The sequence below is a fragment of the Culex pipiens genome, chromosome 1 (assembly GCF_016801865.2).
Source record: "Culex pipiens pallens isolate TS chromosome 1, TS_CPP_V2, whole genome shotgun sequence".
NCBI lineage: Eukaryota > Metazoa > Arthropoda > Insecta > Diptera > Culicidae > Culex > Culex pipiens.
The window spans coordinates 25,194,573-25,201,726 of NC_068937.1; positions in this window are offsets into that span (position 1 = coordinate 25,194,573).

A 7,154-nucleotide genomic window follows, 5' to 3' on the forward strand; every position below is an offset into this window, starting at 1 on the left:
GACGCTTTTTGTTGTTGTTGGAAAACGGTTACCAAAGGCAAAGAGATGCACAGTGAAACTTTGCAAACCAGAAATTTACCAAGTGGTCAAAATCTACTAAATATTATTTTTGCAACTATTTTTCATTTCCAAAAACAAACTATGCTGAAAAATTATATATTTCAGCACTGTTTTATGTGCTGAAAACTTGACCTGTTCTGCGCTGTTTTGAAATTAATAATCTAAGGGAGAATATATACTTCAATGCCTCCTGTGGCCGAATGGTTACGGGTTTCGCCTAATAAGCGGAATGTCATGGGTTCTTCTCAGGGTGGCAGCCTTAGGTTTAAGTTCAGAGGTAGCAGCAACCGTATGAGTATAAAACGGTTGCTTCACGTGCTCTTCTAGCATGTGATCAATCTTGGGATATTCCTTTGCGCCTCTTCCCAAAATACATTCCTCGTGTCTTCGCATGTAAATAATGCCCAGCCGATCGGTATTGCACTGCAGTCCAGTCGCATTGTCCAGATCAGAGCAAAGGGAACACCGCAAGAGTAGTGCCGCAAAAAGACAATTGTCTTTACAAGACCCCGCGCGGCAAATAATAGCTGCTGGGAAGAGCTTGAAAAATGACACAAAAAAATTGTCACCGCGGTTCTAGCGATACATAGCGCACAAGGCACAAGGAATGGAGTTTACAGCATCTGGATGGAACAGCACTTTCCCTCTCAATAGGGACTGTGTTATAGATCTGGAAATGCTTAATAACAGTAAAAATGGGTAACACGATACAATAGTCCTTGTAATCAGGATTCCGTGTCTTAATACTCAAACAGAAAAAAAAAACCGTATGAGTATAAAACGGTTGCTTCACGTGCTCTTCTAGCATGTGATCAATCTTGGGATATTCCTTTGCGCCTCTTCCCAAAATACATTCCTCGTGTCTTCGCATGTAAATAATGCCCAGCCGATCGGTATTGCACTGCAGTCCAGTCGCATTGTCCAGATCAGAGCAAAGGGAACACCGCAAGAGTAGTGCCGCAAAAAGACAATTGTCTTTACAAGACCCCGCGCGGCAAATAATAGCTGCTGGGAAGAGCTTGAAAAATGACACGAAAAAATTGTCACCGCGGTTCTAGCGATACATAGCGCACAAGGCACAAGGAATGGAGTTTACAGCATCTGGATGGAACAGCACTTTCCCTCTCAATAGGGACTGTGTTATAGATCTGGAAATGCTTAATAACAGTAAAAATGGGTAACACGATACAATAGTCCTTGTAATCAGGATTCCGTGTCTTAATACTCAAACAGAAAAAAAAAACTTCAATCGGACCCTAATGTTGACATTCAGCAACTAAAGGTAATTTTCATCTGGTATCCTGTGGAAACAAAAGCTTCATCAATGAAAGCAGCTCCTTCAACAGCGCCACGTTTTCGGCTTGGTCCTATTGACGCTGTCCTGGACCTCTGGGCTTCAAATCTTCCATGGCCTTCGGATACTGCAGCGTCCACTTAGCTTGGTTCCAGCCCGTCTGGCTCGGATTACTTACGTTGCGTCCCAGAGTGGACGCACTGATCGCGACCTCGATCCATCGGAATACGCCAAGGCTTGGCGTCTGCTTGACCGAACCTCACAGTAATCGTATGGTTGTACGCGATTTGGTCCAGCCAGAACCGTCTGTTCTGCGATCCATCGAACAATCTCAAGAACAAACAGGAATCCGCGGGGCGGGGCTTCCAGTACTTGTGCACAGAGTCATACACGCCCAAGTAACCATCCAGCATTAATATAAATCATAAATTAGCTGTTCATCAGCATTCACCAGCTAGTTAGTCATAAAACAGCTAAGCTCATAACAAATCAGCTCTAAAACAATTGCTTTAGGCTTTGCTGAAATGCAGCTGAATTAATGCTGCTCCTAGCAACACTGCTGGATTTTTTTCCCATTAACTGGCAACACAGTAGAGGTGTGAAAGAGAGAGAATGAAGCAAACGAAAATAAACACATTTCTTTCTCGCTCATCCCTTCAACTAGAACAACCATCACAAACCTGCGGAGAAAATTTCCGCTGTCAGTTGGTGGCTGAGATTCACCGTGATTTCATGCTTTAGCAGGTGCTGTCGATTTTTTCAGTCCTTGTCGAAATTTTTCTTAAGAGCTGAATAAACAAAATGAGGACTAATGTTGCGATTATTATGAAAGAGAATCGCTTCTTTTGAAAAATGTAGGTTGGCCTAAAGGTTGACATGTTTCGGGCGTCTTCGGTGCCTAAAGCATCTTTAGAATTCGCCGTGGGTACTGGGGTACTGGTCATAAAGGAGGAACCTGCCCCAGCAGAGTCTGACGGAGCATATACCACAGAGTTATTTTAGGTATCATGCAAAGTACAAGCACAGACAAACAGACGTGACTCTCCATACAAATAATTTTTGAAATTCATCGTCCTTCATCAAACCACCAAATCACGGCGACGCCAGCGCTGCCTGGTGAGCTTATGCCGAAGCGCAGCCCAAACATACCAATACAAACCCATTACTGTCATGTGTCATGTCAGTGTATGCGTGAGACAATCAAGCCTTAACGATTGTAAACATCAACAGCTGATTTAAATAATGTTGTTGTTGCTTATCGTCAGTACTCGATCAAATAAAAATAAACAATAACACCGACGGCCGAAGATGACGGCCAAACCATGCGGCAGCATCAGCAACGACGCACCACAACCGCAACGACAGACCAAACCACTGGTCCTCCCCGTTGCTCCCAAAAACATCCGCGTTTCGTTTCGAAACATCAGCGGGAAACGTGTCCACGGCGCCGTTAAGTTGCGTTAAACAGCAAAAAGTGGCTAATGAGATGAAAAAAGTCGCAAAGATTCCAAAAAAATGCTGCCGCAAACTCTTAGGTACATCGAAACAGAACAACTGTGGATGAAGATTGAGTGGCGCTCACGATCGACGCAACATCGCCAAAAGGACGACCAGCAGCAGCAATCTGAGCAGCAATCCATGAAGGATAATCAGGTTGCTCCGAAGGAGATGACTTCACCACAGAATCTGGCTTCCTCCGCAGTAGCGGACTCCTCATCAGTAGCCTCGGCAGCGGCAGGCCTACCGGGTTAATAGTGGGGCAAAGAGTATGTCCTCGCTAGTCAGCCGCTTATCTGACCCTGGTCGAAACTGCCCCAATCTTGTCCCGCAAAGCCTGGATTGTGGATCACCGTTAGAATTCCTGAATTCCATCATATTTTGTTTTGTTTTCATTTGCTACCACGTGCTCACACTCAACTTTACAACAACAAAAACACATTACACACACTGAGGAAAGACGGGCGAGCTGTCACGACAGCAGCGCCATCAGCGCCGGGTGAGTGGATGCCGAAGCTAAATTGCATTTGAAATAACCGTTTTGGCTCGGTTATTGAAGGACGATGGTTCCGAACTCGAGTGTCCCGTCTGTTTGTCTGTGGTACAAGCATTGGTAGGTTTAAAAACAGCTGCGGTAAGCCAACTCCAAATTGGGCGAATGGATAAAGGCGCAGAAAATTCAACACATCGGCGGCAAACTCAAGCATCAAGGCATCACATCTCCAACATCTACCTTTGACGCAAAAAAATCGGCTCTTCCCCACACGGACAGCTGAGTCGGTAACGTGGTAGTAAACAAACCAAAAATAGATCAGAAGAGGGGGAGGGGAAATAGAGAGAGCCGAGAGAGCCACATTTTTGCTTCTCTCAATTTTCTTTTTGACGTTTTGTGCAGGGTTGGATCAACAACAGTAGAGGCTAGCTGGAAATCAGAAATATAAAGTCCAAAACCGATCGCAAATCAGCTGTAAAAGCGCTTTTAGTGCAGATGTCTAAACTTGTTAGCAATAATCCGCAGCTGGTAAAGCGCTTGTAGTGCTGAACACTGACTTGTTTTAGTGCTGTTTGGTTACTTGGGCGTTGTTCTGCAGAATTCGGCATCCGTTCGCATCGAAGAGGACCTTGGTCTCGCAGGCAGTCAGCTTCTTCGAAGCCCAAGTAACCATCTAGCACTAGAAGAAATCATAAATGTGCTGTTTGTCAGCATTCTACAGCTAATCAGCCATAAAACAGCTAGGATGCAAACAAATGAGTTTTAAAACAACTGCTGTAGTATTAGCTCACGCAGAAAAATAAGGCTTATTTGAATCAACAAAACGTTTTGTTGATTCGAAAATCCAGATTTTTGTTGAATCAACGCTAAACGTCAAAGCAACTTTTTCAAAACAACAAAAGATTTTTGTAGAATTGAGAAAATCAAGGTTTGTTACAACGCAAAATCGGCGTTGATTATATTCAACAAAAATTTTGTTGAATCAAACCTCGTACAGGCTGATTCTACAAAATATTTTTCTGCGTGCTGATATGCAGCAGTTTTAACGCTGCTCCTAGTAACACTGCTGCATTTTCCCCCATTTTACGAAATAAACGAAAATAAAAACATCTCTTGCTCGCTCATTTCTTCAACCAGTACGACCAAAACAAACCAGCGGAGAAAACCGCTGTCAGTCGATGGCTGAGATTCATCGTAGTTTTATGCTTCTGATGTTTTTATTCTTTGAGAAGAATATTAATGGCTGGGTCTTCTTCGTTCAAAACCTGTATTTTGTTGGTGTTTGCGAGCACCTTTTCTTTGTGGAAAACTAAATGATCACTTCTAAAGGCTAGATTATTGCAGGTAGGCTTTTCTCGGCCACAATGGTGACAAATGGCTATTGCTAACTTTGGGATTCCCCGTGTGAATCATTTATTTATTATTATTATTATTTCTTTATTTTGGGAGGGACAAAAGCACTTCGATTGAAGTTGAGCTATGTCTGCTCTCTCCTCAATCACGGCATAAAACCCTTTTTCCACAGACAACAGACGTTTGGGCTCGATTCTTCCCTTGTGTAAATCATTGCTACAGATTTTTTAGTTGTGGCAATCCGTTTGTGGCGCTGCAGTCGCTTTGCCCTGACACATTGCCCGCTGTCAAAATATCGCTTTCCGCCTACTTTCATTTTGTTGGTTTTCAACGTTTGTAATCGTTTGTTCTGGTTCTGGTGTTTGAGAATCGCTTGCACTAGAAATCCGGTGGGGGAATCTGACGCGCCGGGGAGAACATTCAAGATTCAGGCCTTTGGTATGGCGACGAGGGTTCGCCGGAAGTGGCGGCACTTGAAGGTGAGGTGGGTTTCGAGGGCGTTGAAGAGGTTGATGCCTTGGAGGTGAGCGTTGAAATGCTCGTGGTAGCTGGTTTGTCGATTCCGGAGATAATCTTCGGAATGCGGTCGTTTGGGGCCAAAACGTTTACGGGGTTGGCCGTGATAATAGCTCTTGCTGACGGCGCCGATGACATCCAGACTTAACCGTGTCATACCTGTAGGGAATGGATAGGGCAAATATAAATAATAATAAAATAAAATATGTGAAATGAATAATCATCTTTTAAACAATAAAATAAATAAATGGTAAAGCGAGGGTTAATTTGATCAGAACGCCATAAAAAGAGAAAATGAGTGAGATGACAGCAGAAACTAGCGAGCGTGTGTGAGAGAAAAGAGAAATCGGGTTGTAAGCGTTCGTGTTGAACGAGATCAGTCTGGTGTTTGAGCATAGAACGAACGGATGTATTTTGAACGGTTTCTGAAAATTAAAAATTAAAAAGAAAATGCGACCAAAAAAACACTACAATACCTTGCTGTTTTTCCTTCTTCGACAGTTCCGGATTGTTTCGTTTCTGGTTCCGGATCTTTTATCCTCCAAGAAACGCTTGCCCATCCTCCCAATTCCACCGGGTCTCCTCCTTATTTTCGCTCACCTCTGTTGGTTTTGTTTTTAAACACAACCAGCAAGAATTTGACAGCCTCAAGCGCGGCCTTGGTTGCTGTGTTTAAAAAAGCATCAGATTAGACTTTTTTTTAATATTGATAATTAAATGAAAAAAAACTTCCATGTGCTCGTAAATCGTGTTAATTAATAATTAAAGTAGATTTACTATAGCATAAAAACATAATCTTTACCTTTTAATGTTTTTTTTCGAAAAATTGAAATAATATATTTTTTAAACATTTTTGGGTGATGCATTTTCAAACACACCTTCTCAGAAAACCATCATGGCTGCTTTAGAGAGTGGCAATAGGCTAACAGATGGCGCTAGTAGATTAGCAGGATGCGGCAGCCATGTTTTTACACACGATTTTCAAATTATTTTGTTCTAGCCGCTACGTCTGTTGTCTGTGCCAGTGGTTCAGTTTCATCGGTAATGCAGTTGTGTACAAAACGAAAATAGATCGAAAGAGGGAGATGAAAAAGAAGGAGAGAGCAACATTTTTGCTTTTCCCAATTTTTTGACGTTTTGTGCAGGGTTGGATCAACAACAGTAGAGGCCAGCTTGAAATCAGAAATATAAAGTCCAAAATCGGTTGCTTATTAGCTGTAAAAGCGCAGTCCAGATATCACAACAACTTAGCTGTAACCGTGGCTGTAACCCACAGCTGGTAAAGCGCTTCTAGTGCTGCAATCTGACTTGTTTTAGTGCTGTTTGGTTACTTGGCTAGATACCAACATAAACCATCTCAGTGATTGGTGCCTTCCTCCTAAGGGCCAACACGCACCTTCCAAGAAAAGAGGTCAAGAAGACTGCCAAGAAAAGGGGTCAAGAAATGGCTTTACGAACAGCAGAACAAAGGAGAGGGAACGATTTCTTGGGGCTTTTCTTCACTCTCTCGCACTTCGGAAGGAACCGGTCAAGAAAAATTTCAAATGGGCAGCAGCAACAGCGAAAGCAAGCCAGAGAGGGTAAAGAAAAGCCCCAAGAAATCGTCCCTCTCCTTTGTTCTGCTGTTTCTTGACTCCTTTTCTTGGCAGGTGCGTATTATCCCTAAATCCAAATCTGAAGTCAAAATCCAAATCTAAAGTTTTAATAATTCCCTATAAACATATGAAACCAAGAACACAATAGTGTAAAGGACTTTTTCAAAACAAACTCTAGATTTTATCGTGAAATAAACAATAAATAATATAACATTTTTTAAAGCATACAAAAATATTGCACCATCCGTGGACGGGGCGTGCTACCAATCGTGTCTGACGTTTGTGCGCTACCAAACTCTTCACACAACAACAAAACGCTGTCAGTCATCAGCAGAGAAAAAAACAA